Raw genomic sequence first — 19357 nt, 5'->3', positions numbered from 1 at the left:
TAGGGACGACAGTACATTCCATCACATCCATCTAGTGTACACAGGTAGGTCCATTGTGGCGGGCAGGCGAGCGGGCGGGCTGCTTTATTGGCTGTTTGCTGTTCCCCTACTCCACTCCACTATTTGACTGTTGTGCTGCATCAATCAATCAATCAATCAATCAATCAATCAATCAATCAATCAATCAATCAATCAATCAATCAATCAATCAATCAGTGGCTGGCTCAGGTGCAGCTCTTTAACTTACCTAAAAGGGAGGGCGGAGAGAAGACAAGGAAGGTGAATGAGGTGTTCCAATGTGAAATGCCGGAAACACAGAAACACAGACGACACACAACAAGAGGTGGCAATCTATTCATTAATTGCATTTAATCAATGAGCTCATTATCACTCATGCATTGTCCAACAGGTGTTGAAATAATGGGATTAAAAGGGGAGATCCCTTCAGAAAGACAGAAACAATAGCAAAGACAAAAAACACTTTTGGAATCTGCTTTTAGTCAACACATAAGGAAAGGGTGCACCGGTCCTGGAAATACTGCAATACCAGGTCAATGCGTGGAGTGGACAGAGCAAGCTCTATTTCCATCTCCCTGTTCTAAAAATCCATTTAATATATGGTCCCCAGATAGGGGACGTATCAGATATTAAACTGATAAGAACAGATACTACACTTGATCTTAGCCAAAAGGCCGAGAAGCGATAACCCGAACGGGCCGCGCGTTGCCCGAGCCTGCCCGATACTGCTGTTCAGCCCTTGCAGCGATTCAGCCTACTTCTAGGCAATTCCATGGGGCCCTGCAGGCTCACACACTCACAGCTACACGGGAGGTGAATAAAGGCCGGAGAGGAAGCCAGACAGGATTTGCTTCTTTTGCTTGCACCACAATGCAGTGCTGAAAGAGGAGGAATCTACATAAAAACGCCTTCCTGGCAACGCCCAAATGCCCTGCTGCCATGCAGATAAACACTGGCAGCGGCAGCAAGTGCATGCCCACAGCCACCCCTTGTTCCTTCACACCTTGTATCAGCTGTAATCCAGTCCAGTCCAGTGCTGCCTGCTGAGCAGCACTGACCAACACTGCCTGGGCCCAGGCTTTTATCTCTGAGGCCCCATTATGATGTCAGAAAGCTGGCTCTGGAATCCTGAGGGCTCCACTATGACACGTGCAAAGTTCCGTCTGAACTTTATATAAGACGGTGAGGCTCAGTCAGTCACTCAGTGTTGCCTGAGAGGGCAACACTGCAACAGCCGGCCGCCAGGCTGTCTTTTTTTTGCACAGCTAGTTGCCTCCAGGAGGCCACAAGAGGGAGACAAGGGACTGCAAAATGGAAAATAGGCATCCACCAACTTTACAGACAACTTCTCCTTGCTCCTACAACCTCCATCCTTGCACAGTTTGTTATTCTTCTAGGTAACATAGTAACAAATCCAAATTGCTGCTCTCTTTGTAGGCAAGCAAGGCTTTGTTGCAACTGCAATTCTTACTTCTTCTTGAAATGTAGGGACGACAGTACATTCCATCACATCCATCTAGTGTACACAGGTAGGTCCATTGTGGCGGGCAGGCGAGCGGGCGGGCTGCTTTATTGGCTGTTTGCTGTTCCCCTACTCCACTCCACTATTTGACTGTTGTGCTGCATCAATCAATCAATCAATCAATCAATCAATCAATCAATCAATCAATCAGTGGCTGGCTCAGGTGCAGCTCTTTAACTTACCTAAAAGGGAGGGCGGAGAGAAGACAAGGAAGGTGAATGAGGTGTTCCAATGTGAAATGCCGGAAACACAGAAACACAGACGACACACAACAAGAGGTGGCAATCTATTCATTAATTGCATTTAATCAATGAGCTCATTATCACTCATGCATTGTCCAACAGGTGTTGAAATAATGGGATTAAAAGGGGAGATCCCTTCAGAAAGACAGAAACAATAGCAAAGACAAAAAACACTTTTGGAATCTGCTTTTAGTCAACACATAAGGAAAGGGTGCACCGGTCCTGGAAATACTGCAATACCAGGTCAATGCGTGGAGTGGACAGAGCAAGCTCTATTTCCATCTCCCTGTTCTAAAAATCCATTTAATATATGGTCCCCAGATAGGGGACGTATCAGATATTAAACTGATAAGAACAGATACTACACTTGATCTTAGCCAAAAGGCCGAGAAGCGATAACCCGAACGGGCCGCGCGTTGCCCGAGCCTGCCCGATACTGCTGTTCAGCCCTTGCAGCGATTCAGCCTACTTCTAGGCAATTCCATGGGGCCCTGCAGGCTCACACACTCACAGCTACACGGGAGGTGAATAAAGGCCGGAGAGGAAGCCAGACAGGATTTGCTTCTTTTGCTTGCACCACAATGCAGTGCTGAAAGAGGAGGAATCTACATAAAAACGCCTTCCTGGCAACGCCCAAATGCCCTGCTGCCATGCAGATAAACACTGGCAGCGGCAGCAAGTGCATGCCCACAGCCACCCCTTGTTCCTTCACACCTTGTATCAGCTGTAATCCAGTCCAGTCCAGTGCTGCCTGCTGAGCAGCACTGACCAACACTGCCTGGGCCCAGGCTTTTATCTCTGAGGCCCCATTATGATGTCAGAAAGCTGGCTCTGGAATCCTGAGGGCTCCACTATGACACGTGCAAAGTTCCGTCTGAACTTTATATAAGACGGTGAGGCTCAGTCAGTCACTCAGTGTTGCCTGAGAGGGCAACACTGCAACAGCCGGCCGCCAGGCTGTCTTTTTTTTGCACAGCTAGTTGCCTCCAGGAGGCCACAAGAGGGAGACAAGGGACTGCAAAATGGAAAATAGGCATCCACCAACTTTACAGACAACTTCTCCTTGCTCCTACAACCTCCATCCTTGCACAGTTTGTTATTCTTCTAGGTAACATAGTAACAAATCCAAATTGCTGCTCTCTTTGTAGGCAAGCAAGGCTTTGTTGCAACTGCAATTCTTACTTCTTCTTGAAATGTAGGGACGACAGTACATTCCATCACATCCATCTAGTGTACACAGGTAGGTCCATTGTGGCGGGCAGGCGAGCGGGCGGGCTGCTTTATTGGCTGTTTGCTGTTCCCCTACTCCACTCCACTATTTGACTGTTGTGCTGCATCAATCAATCAATCAATCAATCAATCAATCAATCAATCAGTGGCTGGCTCAGGTGCAGCTCTTTAACTTACCTAAAAGGGAGGGCGGAGAGAAGACAAGGAAGGTGAATGAGGTGTTCCAATGTGAAATGCCGGAAACACAGAAACACAGACGACACACAACAAGAGGTGGCAATCTATTCATTAATTGCATTTAATCAATGAGCTCATTATCACTCATGCATTGTCCAACAGGTGTTGAAATAATGGGATTAAAAGGGGAGATCCCTTCAGAAAGACAGAAACAATAGCAAAGACAAAAAACACTTTTGGAATCTGCTTTTAGTCAACACATAAGGAAAGGGTGCACCGGTCCTGGAAATACTGCAATACCAGGTCAATGCGTGGAGTGGACAGAGCAAGCTCTATTTCCATCTCCCTGTTCTAAAAATCCATTTAATATATGGTCCCCAGATAGGGGACGTATCAGATATTAAACTGATAAGAACAGATACTACACTTGATCTTAGCCAAAAGGCCGAGAAGCGATAACCCGAACGGGCCGCGCGTTGCCCGAGCCTGCCCGATACTGCTGTTCAGCCCTTGCAGCGATTCAGCCTACTTCTAGGCAATTCCATGGGGCCCTGCAGGCTCACACACTCACAGCTACACGGGAGGTGAATAAAGGCCGGAGAGGAAGCCAGACAGGATTTGCTTCTTTTGCTTGCACCACAATGCAGTGCTGAAAGAGGAGGAATCTACATAAAAACGCCTTCCTGGCAACGCCCAAATGCCCTGCTGCCATGCAGATAAACACTGGCAGCGGCAGCAAGTGCATGCCCACAGCCACCCCTTGTTCCTTCACACCTTGTATCAGCTGTAATCCAGTCCAGTCCAGTGCTGCCTGCTGAGCAGCACTGACCAACACTGCCTGGGCCCAGGCTTTTATCTCTGAGGCCCCATTATGATGTCAGAAAGCTGGCTCTGGAATCCTGAGGGCTCCACTATGACACGTGCAAAGTTCCGTCTGAACTTTATATAAGACGGTGAGGCTCAGTCAGTCACTCAGTGTTGCCTGAGAGGGCAACACTGCAACAGCCGGCCGCCAGGCTGTCTTTTTTTTGCACAGCTAGTTGCCTCCAGGAGGCCACAAGAGGGAGACAAGGGACTGCAAAATGGAAAATAGGCATCCACCAACTTTACAGACAACTTCTCCTTGCTCCTACAACCTCCATCCTTGCACAGTTTGTTATTCTTCTAGGTAACATAGTAACAAATCCAAATTGCTGCTCTCTTTGTAGGCAAGCAAGGCTTTGTTGCAACTGCAATTCTTACTTCTTCTTGAAATGTAGGGACGACAGTACATTCCATCACATCCATCTAGTGTACACAGGTAGGTCCATTGTGGCGGGCAGGCGAGCGGGCGGGCTGCTTTATTGGCTGTTTGCTGTTCCCCTACTCCACTCCACTATTTGACTGTTGTGCTGCATCAATCAATCAATCAATCAATCAATCAATCAATCAATCAATCAATCAATCAGTGGCTGGCTCAGGTGCAGCTCTTTAACTTACCTAAAAGGGAGGGCGGAGAGAAGACAAGGAAGGTGAATGAGGTGTTCCAATGTGAAATGCCGGAAACACAGAAACACAGACGACACACAACAAGAGGTGGCAATCTATTCATTAATTGCATTTAATCAATGAGCTCATTATCACTCATGCATTGTCCAACAGGTGTTGAAATAATGGGATTAAAAGGGGAGATCCCTTCAGAAAGACAGAAACAATAGCAAAGACAAAAAACACTTTTGGAATCTGCTTTTAGTCAACACATAAGGAAAGGGTGCACCGGTCCTGGAAATACTGCAATACCAGGTCAATGCGTGGAGTGGACAGAGCAAGCTCTATTTCCATCTCCCTGTTCTAAAAATCCATTTAATATATGGTCCCCAGATAGGGGACGTATCAGATATTAAACTGATAAGAACAGATACTACACTTGATCTTAGCCAAAAGGCCGAGAAGCGATAACCCGAACGGGCCGCGCGTTGCCCGAGCCTGCCCGATACTGCTGTTCAGCCCTTGCAGCGATTCAGCCTACTTCTAGGCAATTCCATGGGGCCCTGCAGGCTCACACACTCACAGCTACACGGGAGGTGAATAAAGGCCGGAGAGGAAGCCAGACAGGATTTGCTTCTTTTGCTTGCACCACAATGCAGTGCTGAAAGAGGAGGAATCTACATAAAAACGCCTTCCTGGCAACGCCCAAATGCCCTGCTGCCATGCAGATAAACACTGGCAGCGGCAGCAAGTGCATGCCCACAGCCACCCCTTGTTCCTTCACACCTTGTATCAGCTGTAATCCAGTCCAGTCCAGTGCTGCCTGCTGAGCAGCACTGACCAACACTGCCTGGGCCCAGGCTTTTATCTCTGAGGCCCCATTATGATGTCAGAAAGCTGGCTCTGGAATCCTGAGGGCTCCACTATGACACGTGCAAAGTTCCGTCTGAACTTTATATAAGACGGTGAGGCTCAGTCAGTCACTCAGTGTTGCCTGAGAGGGCAACACTGCAACAGCCGGCCGCCAGGCTGTCTTTTTTTTGCACAGCTAGTTGCCTCCAGGAGGCCACAAGAGGGAGACAAGGGACTGCAAAATGGAAAATAGGCATCCACCAACTTTACAGACAACTTCTCCTTGCTCCTACAACCTCCATCCTTGCACAGTTTGTTATTCTTCTAGGTAACATAGTAACAAATCCAAATTGCTGCTCTCTTTGTAGGCAAGCAAGGCTTTGTTGCAACTGCAATTCTTACTTCTTCTTGAAATGTAGAGACGACAGTACATTCCATCACATCCATCTAGTGTACACAGGTAGGTCCATTGTGGCGGGCAGGCGAGCGGGCGGGCTGCTTTATTGGCTGTTTGCTGTTCCCCTACTCCACTCCACTATTTGACTGTTGTGCTGCATCAATCAATCAATCAATCAATCAATCAATCAATCAATCAATCAATCAATCAGTGGCTGGCTCAGGTGCAGCTCTTTAACTTACCTAAAAGGGAGGGCGGAGAGAAGACAAGGAAGGTGAATGAGGTGTTCCAATGTGAAATGCCGGAAACACAGAAACACAGACGACACACAACAAGAGGTGGCAATCTATTCATTAATTGCATTTAATCAATGAGCTCATTATCACTCATGCATTGTCCAACAGGTGTTGAAATAATGGGATTAAAAGGGGAGATCCCTTCAGAAAGACAGAAACAATAGCAAAGACAAAAAACACTTTTGGAATCTGCTTTTAGTCAACACATAAGGAAAGGGTGCACCGGTCCTGGAAATACTGCAATACCAGGTCAATGCGTGGAGTGGACAGAGCAAGCTCTATTTCCATCTCCCTGTTCTAAAAATCCATTTAATATATGGTCCCCAGATAGGGGACGTATCAGATATTAAACTGATAAGAACAGATACTACACTTGATCTTAGCCAAAAGGCCGAGAAGCGATAACCCGAACGGGCCGCGCGTTGCCCGAGCCTGCCCGATACTGCTTTTCAGCCCTTGCAGCGATTCAGCCTACTTCTAGGCAATTCCATGGGGCCCTGCAGGCTCACACACTCACAGCTACACGGGAGGTGAATAAAGGCCGGAGAGGAAGCCAGACAGGATTTGCTTCTTTTGCTTGCACCACAATGCAGTGCTGAAAGAGGAGGAATCTACATAAAAACGCCTTCCTGGCAACGCCCAAATGCCCTGCTGCCATGCAGATAAACACTGGCAGCGGCAGCAAGTGCATGCCCACAGCCACCCCTTGTTCCTTCACACCTTGTATCAGCTGTAATCCAGTCCAGTCCAGTGCTGCCTGCTGAGCAGCACTGACCAACACTGCCTGGGCCCAGGCTTTTATCTCTGAGGCCCCATTATGATGTCAGAAAGCTGGCTCTGGAATCCTGAGGGCTCCACTATGACACGTGCAAAGTTCCGTCTGAACTTTATATAAGACGGTGAGGCTCAGTCAGTCACTCAGTGTTGCCTGAGAGGGCAACACTGCAACAGCCGGCCGCCAGGCTGTCTTTTTTTTGCACAGCTAGTTGCCTCCAGGAGGCCACAAGAGGGAGACAAGGGACTGCAAAATGGAAAATAGGCATCCACCAACTTTACAGACAACTTCTCCTTGCTCCTACAACCTCCATCCTTGCACAGTTTGTTATTCTTCTAGGTAACATAGTAACAAATCCAAATTGCTGCTCTCTTTGTAGGCAAGCAAGGCTTTGTTGCAACTGCAATTCTTACTTCTTCTTGAAATGTAGGGACGACAGTACATTCCATCACATCCATCTAGTGTACACAGGTAGGTCCATTGTGGCGGGCAGGCGAGCGGGCGGGCTGCTTTATTGGCTGTTTGCTGTTCCCCTACTCCACTCCACTATTTGACTGTTGTGCTGCATCAATCAATCAATCAATCAATCAATCAATCAATCAATCAATCAATCAATCAATCAAGTGGCTGGCTCAGGTGCAGCTCTTTAACTTACCTAAAAGGGAGGGCGGAGAGAAGACAAGGAAGGTGAATGAGGTGTTCCAATGTGAAATGCCGGAAACACAGAAACACAGACGACACACAACAAGAGGTGGCAATCTATTCATTAATTGCATTTAATCAATGAGCTCATTATCACTCATGCATTGTCCAACAGGTGTTGAAATAATGGGATTAAAAGGGGAGATCCCTTCAGAAAGACAGAAACAATAGCAAAGACAAAAAACACTTTTGGAATCTGCTTTTAGTCAACACATAAGGAAAGGGTGCACCGGTCCTGGAAATACTGCAATACCAGGTCAATGCGTGGAGTGGACAGAGCAAGCTCTATTTCCATCTCCCTGTTCTAAAAATCCATTTAATATATGGTCCCCAGATAGGGGACGTATCAGATATTAAACTGATAAGAACAGATACTACACTTGATCTTAGCCAAAAGGCCGAGAAGCGATAACCCGAACGGGCCGCGCGTTGCCCGAGCCTGCCCGATACTGCTGTTCAGCCCTTGCAGCGATTCAGCCTACTTCTAGGCAATTCCATGGGGCCCTGCAGGCTCACACACTCACAGCTACACGGGAGGTGAATAAAGGCCGGAGAGGAAGCCAGACAGGATTTGCTTCTTTTGCTTGCACCACAATGCAGTGCTGAAAGAGGAGGAATCTACATAAAAACGCCTTCCTGGCAACGCCCAAATGCCCTGCTGCCATGCAGATAAACACTGGCAGCGGCAGCAAGTGCATGCCCACAGCCACCCCTTGTTCCTTCACACCTTGTATCAGCTGTAATCCAGTCCAGTCCAGTGCTGCCTGCTGAGCAGCACTGACCAACACTGCCTGGGCCCAGGCTTTTATCTCTGAGGCCCCATTATGATGTCAGAAAGCTGGCTCTGGAATCCTGAGGGCTCCACTATGACACGTGCAAAGTTCCGTCTGAACTTTATATAAGACGGTGAGGCTCAGTCAGTCACTCAGTGTTGCCTGAGAGGGCAACACTGCAACAGCCGGCCGCCAGGCTGTCTTTTTTTTGCACAGCTAGTTGCCTCCAGGAGGCCACAAGAGGGAGACAAGGGACTGCAAAATGGAAAATAGGCATCCACCAACTTTACAGACAACTTCTCCTTGCTCCTACAACCTCCATCCTTGCACAGTTTGTTATTCTTCTAGGTAACATAGTAACAAATCCAAATTGCTGCTCTCTTTGTAGGCAAGCAAGGCTTTGTTGCAACTGCAATTCTTACTTCTTCTTGAAATGTAGGGACGACAGTACATTCCATCACATCCATCTAGTGTACACAGGTAGGTCCATTGTGGCGGGCAGGCGAGCGGGCGGGCTGCTTTATTGGCTGTTTGCTGTTCCCCTACTCCACTCCACTATTTGACTGTTGTGCTGCATCAATCAATCAATCAATCAATCAATCAATCAATCAATCAATCAATCAGTGGCTGGCTCAGGTGCAGCTCTTTAACTTACCTAAAAGGGAGGGCGGAGAGAAGACAAGGAAGGTGAATGAGGTGTTCCAATGTGAAATGCCGGAAACACAGAAACACAGACGACACACAACAAGAGGTGGCAATCTATTCATTAATTGCATTTAATCAATGAGCTCATTATCACTCATGCATTGTCCAACAGGTGTTGAAATAATGGGATTAAAAGGGGAGATCCCTTCAGAAAGACAGAAACAATAGCAAAGACAAAAAACACTTTTGGAATCTGCTTTTAGTCAACACATAAGGAAAGGGTGCACCGGTCCTGGAAATACTGCAATACCAGGTCAATGCGTGGAGTGGACAGAGCAAGCTCTATTTCCATCTCCCTGTTCTAAAAATCCATTTAATATATGGTCCCCAGATAGGGGACGTATCAGATATTAAACTGATAAGAACAGATACTACACTTGATCTTAGCCAAAAGGCCGAGAAGCGATAACCCGAACGGGCCGCGCGTTGCCCGAGCCTGCCCGATACTGCTGTTCAGCCCTTGCAGCGATTCAGCCTACTTCTAGGCAATTCCATGGGGCCCTGCAGGCTCACACACTCACAGCTACACGGGAGGTGAATAAAGGCCGGAGAGGAAGCCAGACAGGATTTGCTTCTTTTGCTTGCACCACAATGCAGTGCTGAAAGAGGAGGAATCTACATAAAAACGCCTTCCTGGCAACGCCCAAATGCCCTGCTGCCATGCAGATAAACACTGGCAGCGGCAGCAAGTGCATGCCCACAGCCACCCCTTGTTCCTTCACACCTTGTATCAGCTGTAATCCAGTCCAGTCCAGTGCTGCCTGCTGAGCAGCACTGACCAACACTGCCTGGGCCCAGGCTTTTATCTCTGAGGCCCCATTATGATGTCAGAAAGCTGGCTCTGGAATCCTGAGGGCTCCACTATGACACGTGCAAAGTTCCGTCTGAACTTTATATAAGACGGTGAGGCTCAGTCAGTCACTCAGTGTTGCCTGAGAGGGCAACACTGCAACAGCCGGCCGCCAGGCTGTCTTTTTTTTGCACAGCTAGTTGCCTCCAGGAGGCCACAAGAGGGAGACAAGGGACTGCAAAATGGAAAATAGGCATCCACCAACTTTACAGACAACTTCTCCTTGCTCCTACAACCTCCATCCTTGCACAGTTTGTTATTCTTCTAGGTAACATAGTAACAAATCCAAATTGCTGCTCTCTTTGTAGGCAAGCAAGGCTTTGTTGCAACTGCAATTCTTACTTCTTCTTGAAATGTAGGGACGACAGTACATTCCATCACATCCATCTAGTGTACACAGGTAGGTCCATTGTGGCGGGCAGGCGAGCGGGCGGGCTGCTTTATTGGCTGTTTGCTGTTCCCCTACTCCACTCCACTATTTGACTGTTGTGCTGCATCAATCAATCAATCAATCAATCAATCAATCAATCAATCAATCAATCAATCAATCAATCAGTGGCTGGCTCAGGTGCAGCTCTTTAACTTACCTAAAAGGGAGGGCGGAGAGAAGACAAGGAAGGTGAATGAGGTGTTCCAATGTGAAATGCCGGAAACACAGAAACACAGACGACACACAACAAGAGGTGGCAATCTATTCATTAATTGCATTTAATCAATGAGCTCATTATCACTCATGCATTGTCCAACAGGTGTTGAAATAATGGGATTAAAAGGGGAGATCCCTTCAGAAAGACAGAAACAATAGCAAAGACAAAAAACACTTTTGGAATCTGCTTTTAGTCAACACATAAGGAAAGGGTGCACCGGTCCTGGAAATACTGCAATACCAGGTCAATGCGTGGAGTGGACAGAGCAAGCTCTATTTCCATCTCCCTGTTCTATAAATCCATTTAATATATGGTCCCCAGATAGGGGACGTATCAGATATTAAACTGATAAGAACAGATACTACACTTGATCTTAGCCAAAAGGCCGAGAAGCGATAACCCGAACGGGCCGCGCGTTGCCCGAGCCTGCCCGATACTGCTGTTCAGCCCTTGCAGCGATTCAGCCTACTTCTAGGCAATTCCATGGGGCCCTGCAGGCTCACACACTCACAGCTACACGGGAGGTGAATAAAGGCCGGAGAGGAAGCCAGACAGGATTTGCTTCTTTTGCTTGCACCACAATGCAGTGCTGAAAGAGGAGGAATCTACATAAAAACGCCTTCCTGGCAACGCCCAAATGCCCTGCTGCCATGCAGATAAACACTGGCAGCGGCAGCAAGTGCATGCCCACAGCCACCCCTTGTTCCTTCACACCTTGTATCAGCTGTAATCCAGTCCAGTCCAGTGCTGCCTGCTGAGCAGCACTGACCAACACTGCCTGGGCCCAGGCTTTTATCTCTGAGGCCCCATTATGATGTCAGAAAGCTGGCTCTGGAATCCTGAGGGCTCCACTATGACACGTGCAAAGTTCCGTCTGAACTTTATATAAGACGGTGAGGCTCAGTCAGTCACTCAGTGTTGCCTGAGAGGGCAACACTGCAACAGCCGGCCGCCAGGCTGTCTTTTTTTTGCACAGCTAGTTGCCTCCAGGAGGCCACAAGAGGGAGACAAGGGACTGCAAAATGGAAAATAGGCATCCACCAACTTTACAGACAACTTCTCCTTGCTCCTACAACCTCCATCCTTGCACAGTTTGTTATTCTTCTAGGTAACATAGTAACAAATCCAAATTGCTGCTCTCTTTGTAGGCAAGCAAGGCTTTGTTGCAACTGCAATTCTTACTTCTTCTTGAAATGTAGGGACGACAGTACATTCCATCACATCCATCTAGTGTACACAGGTAGGTCCATTGTGGCGGGCAGGCGAGCGGGCGGGCTGCTTTATTGGCTGTTTGCTGTTCCCCTACTCCACTCCACTATTTGACTGTTGTGCTGCATCAATCAATCAATCAATCAATCAATCAATCAATCAATCAATCAATCAATCAATCAATCAATCAGTGGCTGGCTCAGGTGCAGCTCTTTAACTTACCTAAAAGGGAGGGCGGAGAGAAGACAAGGAAGGTGAATGAGGTGTTCCAATGTGAAATGCCGGAAACACAGAAACACAGACGACACACAACAAGAGGTGGCAATCTATTCATTAATTGCATTTAATCAATGAGCTCATTATCACTCATGCATTGTCCAACAGGTGTTGAAATAATGGGATTAAAAGGGGAGATCCCTTCAGAAAGACAGAAACAATAGCAAAGACAAAAAACACTTTTGGAATCTGCTTTTAGTCAACACATAAGGAAAGGGTGCACCGGTCCTGGAAATACTGCAATACCAGGTCAATGCGTGGAGTGGACAGAGCAAGCTCTATTTCCATCTCCCTGTTCTAAAAATCCATTTAATATATGGTCCCCAGATAGGGGACGTATCAGATATTAAACTGATAAGAACAGATACTACACTTGATCTTAGCCAAAAGGCCGAGAAGCGATAACCCGAACGGGCCGCGCGTTGCCCGAGCCTGCCCGATACTGCTGTTCAGCCCTTGCAGCGATTCAGCCTACTTCTAGGCAATTCCATGGGGCCCTGCAGGCTCACACACTCACAGCTACACGGGAGGTGAATAAAGGCCGGAGAGGAAGCCAGACAGGATTTGCTTCTTTTGCTTGCACCACAATGCAGTGCTGAAAGAGGAGGAATCTACATAAAAACGCCTTCCTGGCAACGCCCAAATGCCCTGCTGCCATGCAGATAAACACTGGCAGCGGCAGCAAGTGCATGCCCACAGCCACCCCTTGTTCCTTCACACCTTGTATCAGCTGTAATCCAGGAGCAGCACTGACCAACACTGCCTGGGCCCAGGCTTTTATCTCTGAGGCCCCATTATGATGTCAGAAAGCTGGCTCTGGAATCCTGAGGGCTCCACTATGACACGTGCAAAGTTCCGTCTGAACTTTATATAAGACGGTGAGGCTCAGTCAGTCACTCAGTGTTGCCTGAGAGGGCAACACTGCAACAGCCGGCCGCCAGGCTGTCTTTTTTTTGCACAGCTAGTTGCCTCCAGGAGGCCACAAGAGGGAGACAAGGGACTGCAAAATGGAAAATAGGCATCCACCAACTTTACAGACAACTTCTCCTTGCTCCTACAACCTCCATCCTTGCACAGTTTGTTATTCTTCTAGGTAACATAGTAACAAATCCAAATTGCTGCTCTCTTTGTAGGCAAGCAAGGCTTTGTTGCAACTGCAATTCTTACTTCTTCTTGAAATGTAGGGACGACAGTACATTCCATCACATCCATCTAGTGTACACAGGTAGGTCCATTGTGGCGGGCAGGCGAGCGGGCGGGCTGCTTTATTGGCTGTTTGCTGTTCCCCTACTCCACTCCACTATTTGACTGTTGTGCTGCATCAATCAATCAATCAATCAATCAATCAATCAATCAATCAATCAATCAATCAATCAGTGGCTGGCTCAGGTGCAGCTCTTTAACTTACCTAAAAGGGAGGGCGGAGAGAAGACAAGGAAGGTGAATGAGGTGTTCCAATGTGAAATGCCGGAAACACAGAAACACAGACGACACACAACAAGAGGTGGCAATCTATTCATTAATTGCATTTAATCAATGAGCTCATTATCACTCATGCATTGTCCAACAGGTGTTGAAATAATGGGATTAAAAGGGGAGATCCCTTCAGAAAGACAGAAACAATAGCAAAGACAAAAAACACTTTTGGAATCTGCTTTTAGTCAACACATAAGGAAAGGGTGCACCGGTCCTGGAAATACTGCAATACCAGGTCAATGCGTGGAGTGGACAGAGCAAGCTCTATTTCCATCTCCCTGTTCTAAAAATCCATTTAATATATGGTCCCCAGATAGGGGACGTATCAGATATTAAACTGATAAGAACAGATACTACACTTGATCTTAGCCAAAAGGCCGAGAAGCGATAACCCGAACGGGCCGCGCGTTGCCCGAGCCTGCCCGATACTGCTGTTCAGCCCTTGCAGCGATTCAGCCTACTTCTAGGCAATTCCATGGGGCCCTGCAGGCTCACACACTCACAGCTACACGGGAGGTGAATAAAGGCCGGAGAGGAAGCCAGACAGGATTTGCTTCTTTTGCTTGCACCACAATGCAGTGCTGAAAGAGGAGGAATCTACATAAAAACGCCTTCCTGGCAACGCCCAAATGCCCTGCTGCCATGCAGATAAACACTGGCAGCGGCAGCAAGTGCATGCCCACAGCCACCCCTTGTTCCTTCACACCTTGTATCAGCTGTAATCCAGTCCAGTCCAGTGCTGCCTGCTGAGCAGCACTGACCAACACTGCCTGGGCCCAGGCTTTTATCTCTGAGGCCCCATTATGATGTCAGAAAGCTGGCTCTGGAATCCTGAGGGCTCCACTATGACACGTGCAAAGTTCCGTCTGAACTTTATATAAGACGGTGAGGCTCAGTCAGTCACTCAGTGTTGCCTGAGAGGGCAACACTGCAACAGCCGGCCGCCAGGCTGTCTTTTTTTTGCACAGCTAGTTGCCTCCAGGAGGCCACAAGAGGGAGACAAGGGACTGCAAAATGGAAAATAGGCATCCACCAACTTTACAGACAACTTCTCCTTGCTCCTACAACCTCCATCCTTGCACAGTTTGTTATTCTTCTAGGTAACATAGTAACAAATCCAAATTGCTGCTCTCTTTGTAGGCAAGCAAGGCTTTGTTGCAACTGCAATTCTTACTTCTTCTTGAAATGTAGGGACGACAGTACATTCCATCACATCCATCTAGTGTACACAGGTAGGTCCATTGTGGCGGGCAGGCGAGCGGGCGGGCTGCTTTATTGGCTGTTTGCTGTTCCCCTACTCCACTCCACTATTTGACTGTTGTGCTGCATCAATCAATCAATCAATCAATCAATCAATCAATCAATCAATCAATCAATCAGTGGCTGGCTCAGGTGCAGCTCTTTAACTTACCTAAAAGGGAGGGCGGAGAGAAGACAAGGAAGGTGAATGAGGTGTTCCAATGTGAAATGCCGGAAACACAGAAACACAGACGACACACAACAAGAGGTGGCAATCTATTCATTAATTGCATTTAATCAATGAGCTCATTATCACTCATGCATTGTCCAACAGGTGTTGAAATAATGGGATTAAAAGGGGAGATCCCTTCAGAAAGACAGAAACAATAGCAAAGACAAAAAACACTTTTGGAATCTGCTTTTAGTCAACACATAAGGAAAGGGTGCACCGGTCCTGGAAATACTGCAATACCAGGTCAATGCGTGGAGTGGACAGAGCAAGCTCTATTTCCATCTCCCTGTTCTAAAAATCCATTTAATATATGGTCCCCAGATAGGGGACGTATCAGATATTAAACTGATAAGAACAGATACTACACTTGATCTTAGCCAAAAGGCCGAGAAGCGATAACCCGAACGGGCCGCGCGTTGCCCGAGCCTGCCCGATACTGCTGTTCAGCCCTTGCAGCGATTCAGCCTACTTTTAGGCAATTCCATGGGGCCCTGCAGGCTCACACACTCACAGCTACACGGGAGGTGAATAAAGGCCGGAGAGGAAGCCAGACAGGATTTGCTTCTTTTGCTTGCACCACAATGCAGTGCTGAAAGAGGAGGAATCTACATAAAAACGCCTTCCTGGCAACGCCCAAATGCCCTGCTGCCATGCAGATAAACACTGGCAGCGGCAGCAAGTGCATGCCCACAGCCACCCCTTGTTCCTTCACACCTTGTATCAGCTGTAATCCAGTCCAGTCCAGTGCTGCCTGCTGAGCAGCACTGACCAACACTGCCTGGGCCCAGGCTTTTATCTCTGAGGCCCCATTATGATGTCAGAAAGCTGGCTCTGGAATCCTGAGGGCTCCACTATGACACGTGCAAAGTTCCGTCTGAACTTTATATAAGACGGTGAGGCTCAGTCAGTCACTCAGTGTTGCCTGAGAGGGCAACACTGCAACAGCCGGCCGCCAGGCTGTCTTTTTTTTGCACAGCTAGTTGCCTCCAGGAGGCCACAAGAGGGAGACAAGGGACTGCAAAATGGAAAATAGGCATCCACCAACTTTACAGACAACTTCTCCTTGCTCCTACAACCTCCATCCTTGCACAGTTTGTTATTCTTCTAGGTAACATAGTAACAAATCCAAATTGCTGCTCTCTTTGTAGGCAAGCAAGGCTTTGTTGCAACTGCAATTCTTACTTCTTCTTGAAATGTAGGGACGACAGTACATTCCATCACATCCATCTAGTGTACACAGGTAGGTCCATTGTGGCGGGCAGGCGAGCGGGCGGGCTGCTTTATTGGCTGTTTGCTGTTCCCCTACTCCACTCCACTATTTGACTGTTGTGCTGCATCAATCAATCAATCAATCAATCAATCAATCAATCAATCAATCAATCAATCAATCAGTGGCTGGCTCAGGTGCAGCTCTTTAACTTACCTAAAAGGGAGGGCGGAGAGAAGACAAGGAAGGTGAATGAGGTGTTCCAATGTGAAATGCCGGAAACACAGAAACACAGACGACACACAACAAGAGGTGGCAATCTATTCATTAATTGCATTTAATCAATGAGCTCATTATCACTCATGCATTGTCCAACAGGTGTTGAAATAATGGGATTAAAAGGGGAGATCCCTTCAGAAAGACAGAAACAATAGCAAAGACAAAAAACACTTTTGGAATCTGCTTTTAGTCAACACATAAGGAAAGGGTGCACCGGTCCTGGAAATACTGCAATACCAGGTCAATGCGTGGAGTGGACAGAGCAAGCTCTATTTCCATCTCCCTGTTCTAAAAATCCATTTAATATATGGTCCCCAGATAGGGGACGTATCAGATATTAAACTGATAAGAACAGATACTACACTTGATCTTAGCCAAAAGGCCGAGAAGCGATAACCCGAACGGGCCGCGCGTTGCCCGAGCCTGCCCGATACTGCTGTTCAGCCCTTGCAGCGATTCAGCCTACTTCTAGGCAATTCCATGGGGCCCTGCAGGCTCACACACTCACAGCTACACGGGAGGTGAATAAAGGCCGGAGAGGAAGCCAGACAGGATTTGCTTCTTTTGCTTGCACCGCAATGCAGTGCTGAAAGAGGAGGAATCTACATAAAAACGCCTTCCTGGCAACGCCCAAATGCCCTGCTGCCATGCAGATAAACACTGGCAGCGGCAGCAAGTGCATGCCCACAGCCACCCCTTGTTCCTTCACACCTTGTATCAGCTGTAATCCAGTCCAGTCCAGTGCTGCCTGCTGAGCAGCACTGACCAACACTGCCTGGGCCCAGGCTTTTATCTCTGAGGCCCCATTATGATGTCAGAAAGCTGGCTCTGGAATCCTGAGGGCTCCACTATGACACGTGCAAAGTTCCGTCTGAACTTTATATAAGACGGTGAGGCTCAGTCAGTCACTCAGTGTTGCCTGAGAGGGCAACACTGCAACAGCCGGCCGCCAGGCTGTCTTTTTTTTGCACAGCTAGTTGCCTCCAGGAGGCCACAAGAGGGAGACAAGGGACTGCAAAATGGAAAATAGGCATCCACCAACTTTACAGACAACTTCTCCTTGCTCCTACAACCTCCATCCTTGCACAGTTTGTTATTCTTCTAGGTAACATAGTAACAAATCCAAATTGCTGCTCTCTTTGTAGGCAAGCAAGGCTTTGTTGCAACTGCAATTCTTACTTCTTCTTGAAATGTAGGGACGACAGTACATTCCATCACATCCATCTAGTGTACACAGGTAGGTCCATTGTGGCGGGCAGGCGAGCGGGCGGGCTGCTTTATTGGCTGTTTGCTGTTCCCCTACTCCACTCCACTATTTGACTGTTGTGCTGCATCAATCAATCAATCAATCAATCAATCAATCAATCAATCAATCAATCAATCAGTGGCTGGCTCAGGTGCAGCTCTTTAACTTACCTAAAAGGGAGGGCGGAGAGAAGACAAGGAAGGTGAATGAGGTGTTCCAATGTGAAATGCCGGAAACACAGAAACACAGACGACACACAACAAGAGGTGGCAATCTATTCATTAATTGCATTTAATCAATGAGCTCATTATCACTCATGCATTGTCCAACAGGTGTTGAAATAATGGGATTAAAAGGGGAGATCCCTTCAGAAAGACAGAAACAATAGCAAAGACAAAAAACACTTTTGGAATCTGCTTTTAGTCAACACATAAGGAAAGGGTGCACCGGTCCTGGAAATACTGCAATACCAGGTCAATGCGTGGAGTGGACAGAGCAAGCTCTATTTCCATCTCCCTGTTCTAAAAATCCATTTAATATATGGTCCCCAGATAGGGGACGTATCAGATATTAAACTGATAAGAACAGATACTACACTTGATCTTAGCCAAAAGGCCGAGAAGCGATAACCCGAACGGGCCGCGCGTTGCCCGAGCCTTCCCGATACTGCTGTTCAGCCCTTGCAGCGATTCAGCCTACTTCTAGGCAATTCCATGGGGCCCTGCAGGCTCACACACTCACAGCTACACGGGAGGTGAATAAAGGCCGGAGAGGAAGCCAGACAGGATTTGCTTCTTTTGCTTGCACCACAATGCAGTGCTGAAAGAGGAGGAATCTACATAAAAACGCCTTCCTGGCAACGCCCAAATGCCCTGCTGCCATGCAGATAAACACTGGCAGCGGCAGCAAGTGCATGCCCACAGCCACCCCTTGTTCCTTCACACCTTGTATCAGCTGTAATCCAGTCCAGTCCAGTGCTGCCTGCTGAGCAGCACTGACCAACACTGCCTGGGCCCAGGCTTTTATCTCTGAGGCCCCATTATGATGTCAGAAAGCTGGCTCTGGAATCCTGAGGGCTCCACTATGACACGTGCAAAGTTCCGTCTGAACTTTATATAAGACGGTGAGGCTCAGTCAGTCACTCAGTGTTGCCTGAGAGGGCAACACTGCAACAGCCGGCCGCCAGGCTGTCTTTTTTTTGCACAGCTAGTTGCCTCCAGGAGGCCACAAGAGGGAGACAAGGGACTGCAAAATGGAAAATAGGCATCCACCAACTTTACAGACAACTTCTCCTTGCTCCTACAACCTCCATCCTTGCACAGTTTGTTATTCTTCTAGGTAACATAGTAACAAATCCAAATTGCTGCTCTCTTTGTAGGCAAGCAAGGCTTTGTTGCAACTGCAATTCTTACTTCTTCTTGAAATGTAGGGACGACAGTACATTCCATCACATCCATCTAGTGTACACAGGTAGGTCCATTGTGGCGGGCAGGCGAGCGGGCGGGCTGCTTTATTGGCTGTTTGCTGTTCCCCTACTCCA

The 19357-nt window shown here is 47.8% G+C and overlaps 13 non-coding genes across 13 annotated transcripts; all 13 read right to left on the bottom strand.

Moving 5' to 3' along the window:
- Positions 1-513: 513 nt before the first annotated feature.
- Positions 514-704, bottom strand: LOC142724178 (U2 spliceosomal RNA). The gene has a single exon (XR_012876017.1). It is a non-coding gene; the product is annotated as a U2 spliceosomal RNA (small nuclear RNA).
- A 1284-nt stretch (positions 705-1988) lies between these two features.
- On the bottom strand, positions 1989-2179 carry LOC142724177 (U2 spliceosomal RNA). Its single transcript, XR_012876016.1, has one exon. It is a non-coding gene; the product is annotated as a U2 spliceosomal RNA (small nuclear RNA).
- Positions 2180-3455: 1276 nt separating this feature from the next.
- On the bottom strand, positions 3456-3646 carry LOC142724176 (U2 spliceosomal RNA). Its single transcript, XR_012876015.1, has one exon. It is a non-coding gene; the product is annotated as a U2 spliceosomal RNA (small nuclear RNA).
- A 1288-nt stretch (positions 3647-4934) lies between these two features.
- Positions 4935-5125, bottom strand: LOC142724175 (U2 spliceosomal RNA). Its single transcript, XR_012876014.1, has one exon. It is a non-coding gene; the product is annotated as a U2 spliceosomal RNA (small nuclear RNA).
- Positions 5126-6413: 1288 nt separating this feature from the next.
- On the bottom strand, positions 6414-6604 carry LOC142724174 (U2 spliceosomal RNA). The gene has a single exon (XR_012876013.1). It is a non-coding gene; the product is annotated as a U2 spliceosomal RNA (small nuclear RNA).
- A 1293-nt stretch (positions 6605-7897) lies between these two features.
- On the bottom strand, positions 7898-8088 carry LOC142724171 (U2 spliceosomal RNA). Its single transcript, XR_012876011.1, has one exon. It is a non-coding gene; the product is annotated as a U2 spliceosomal RNA (small nuclear RNA).
- A 1284-nt stretch (positions 8089-9372) lies between these two features.
- LOC142724170 (U2 spliceosomal RNA) lies at positions 9373-9563 on the bottom strand. Its single transcript, XR_012876010.1, has one exon. It is a non-coding gene; the product is annotated as a U2 spliceosomal RNA (small nuclear RNA).
- Positions 9564-10859: 1296 nt separating this feature from the next.
- Positions 10860-11050, bottom strand: LOC142724138 (U2 spliceosomal RNA). The gene has a single exon (XR_012875982.1). It is a non-coding gene; the product is annotated as a U2 spliceosomal RNA (small nuclear RNA).
- Positions 11051-12350: 1300 nt separating this feature from the next.
- Positions 12351-12541, bottom strand: LOC142724169 (U2 spliceosomal RNA). The gene has a single exon (XR_012876009.1). It is a non-coding gene; the product is annotated as a U2 spliceosomal RNA (small nuclear RNA).
- A 1271-nt stretch (positions 12542-13812) lies between these two features.
- LOC142724168 (U2 spliceosomal RNA) lies at positions 13813-14003 on the bottom strand. The gene has a single exon (XR_012876008.1). It is a non-coding gene; the product is annotated as a U2 spliceosomal RNA (small nuclear RNA).
- A 1288-nt stretch (positions 14004-15291) lies between these two features.
- LOC142724167 (U2 spliceosomal RNA) lies at positions 15292-15482 on the bottom strand. Its single transcript, XR_012876007.1, has one exon. It is a non-coding gene; the product is annotated as a U2 spliceosomal RNA (small nuclear RNA).
- A 1292-nt stretch (positions 15483-16774) lies between these two features.
- On the bottom strand, positions 16775-16965 carry LOC142724166 (U2 spliceosomal RNA). The gene has a single exon (XR_012876006.1). It is a non-coding gene; the product is annotated as a U2 spliceosomal RNA (small nuclear RNA).
- Positions 16966-18253: 1288 nt separating this feature from the next.
- On the bottom strand, positions 18254-18444 carry LOC142724165 (U2 spliceosomal RNA). Its single transcript, XR_012876005.1, has one exon. It is a non-coding gene; the product is annotated as a U2 spliceosomal RNA (small nuclear RNA).
- Between the last annotated feature and the right edge of the window lie 913 nt (positions 18445-19357).

Source organism: Rhinoderma darwinii, unplaced genomic scaffold, assembly GCF_050947455.1.
Source record: "Rhinoderma darwinii isolate aRhiDar2 unplaced genomic scaffold, aRhiDar2.hap1 Scaffold_572, whole genome shotgun sequence".
Taxonomy (NCBI): domain Eukaryota; kingdom Metazoa; phylum Chordata; class Amphibia; order Anura; family Rhinodermatidae; genus Rhinoderma; species Rhinoderma darwinii.
Note: the sequence above shows the minus strand (reverse complement) of the source record. Positions and strands in the feature narration are given on the sequence as shown.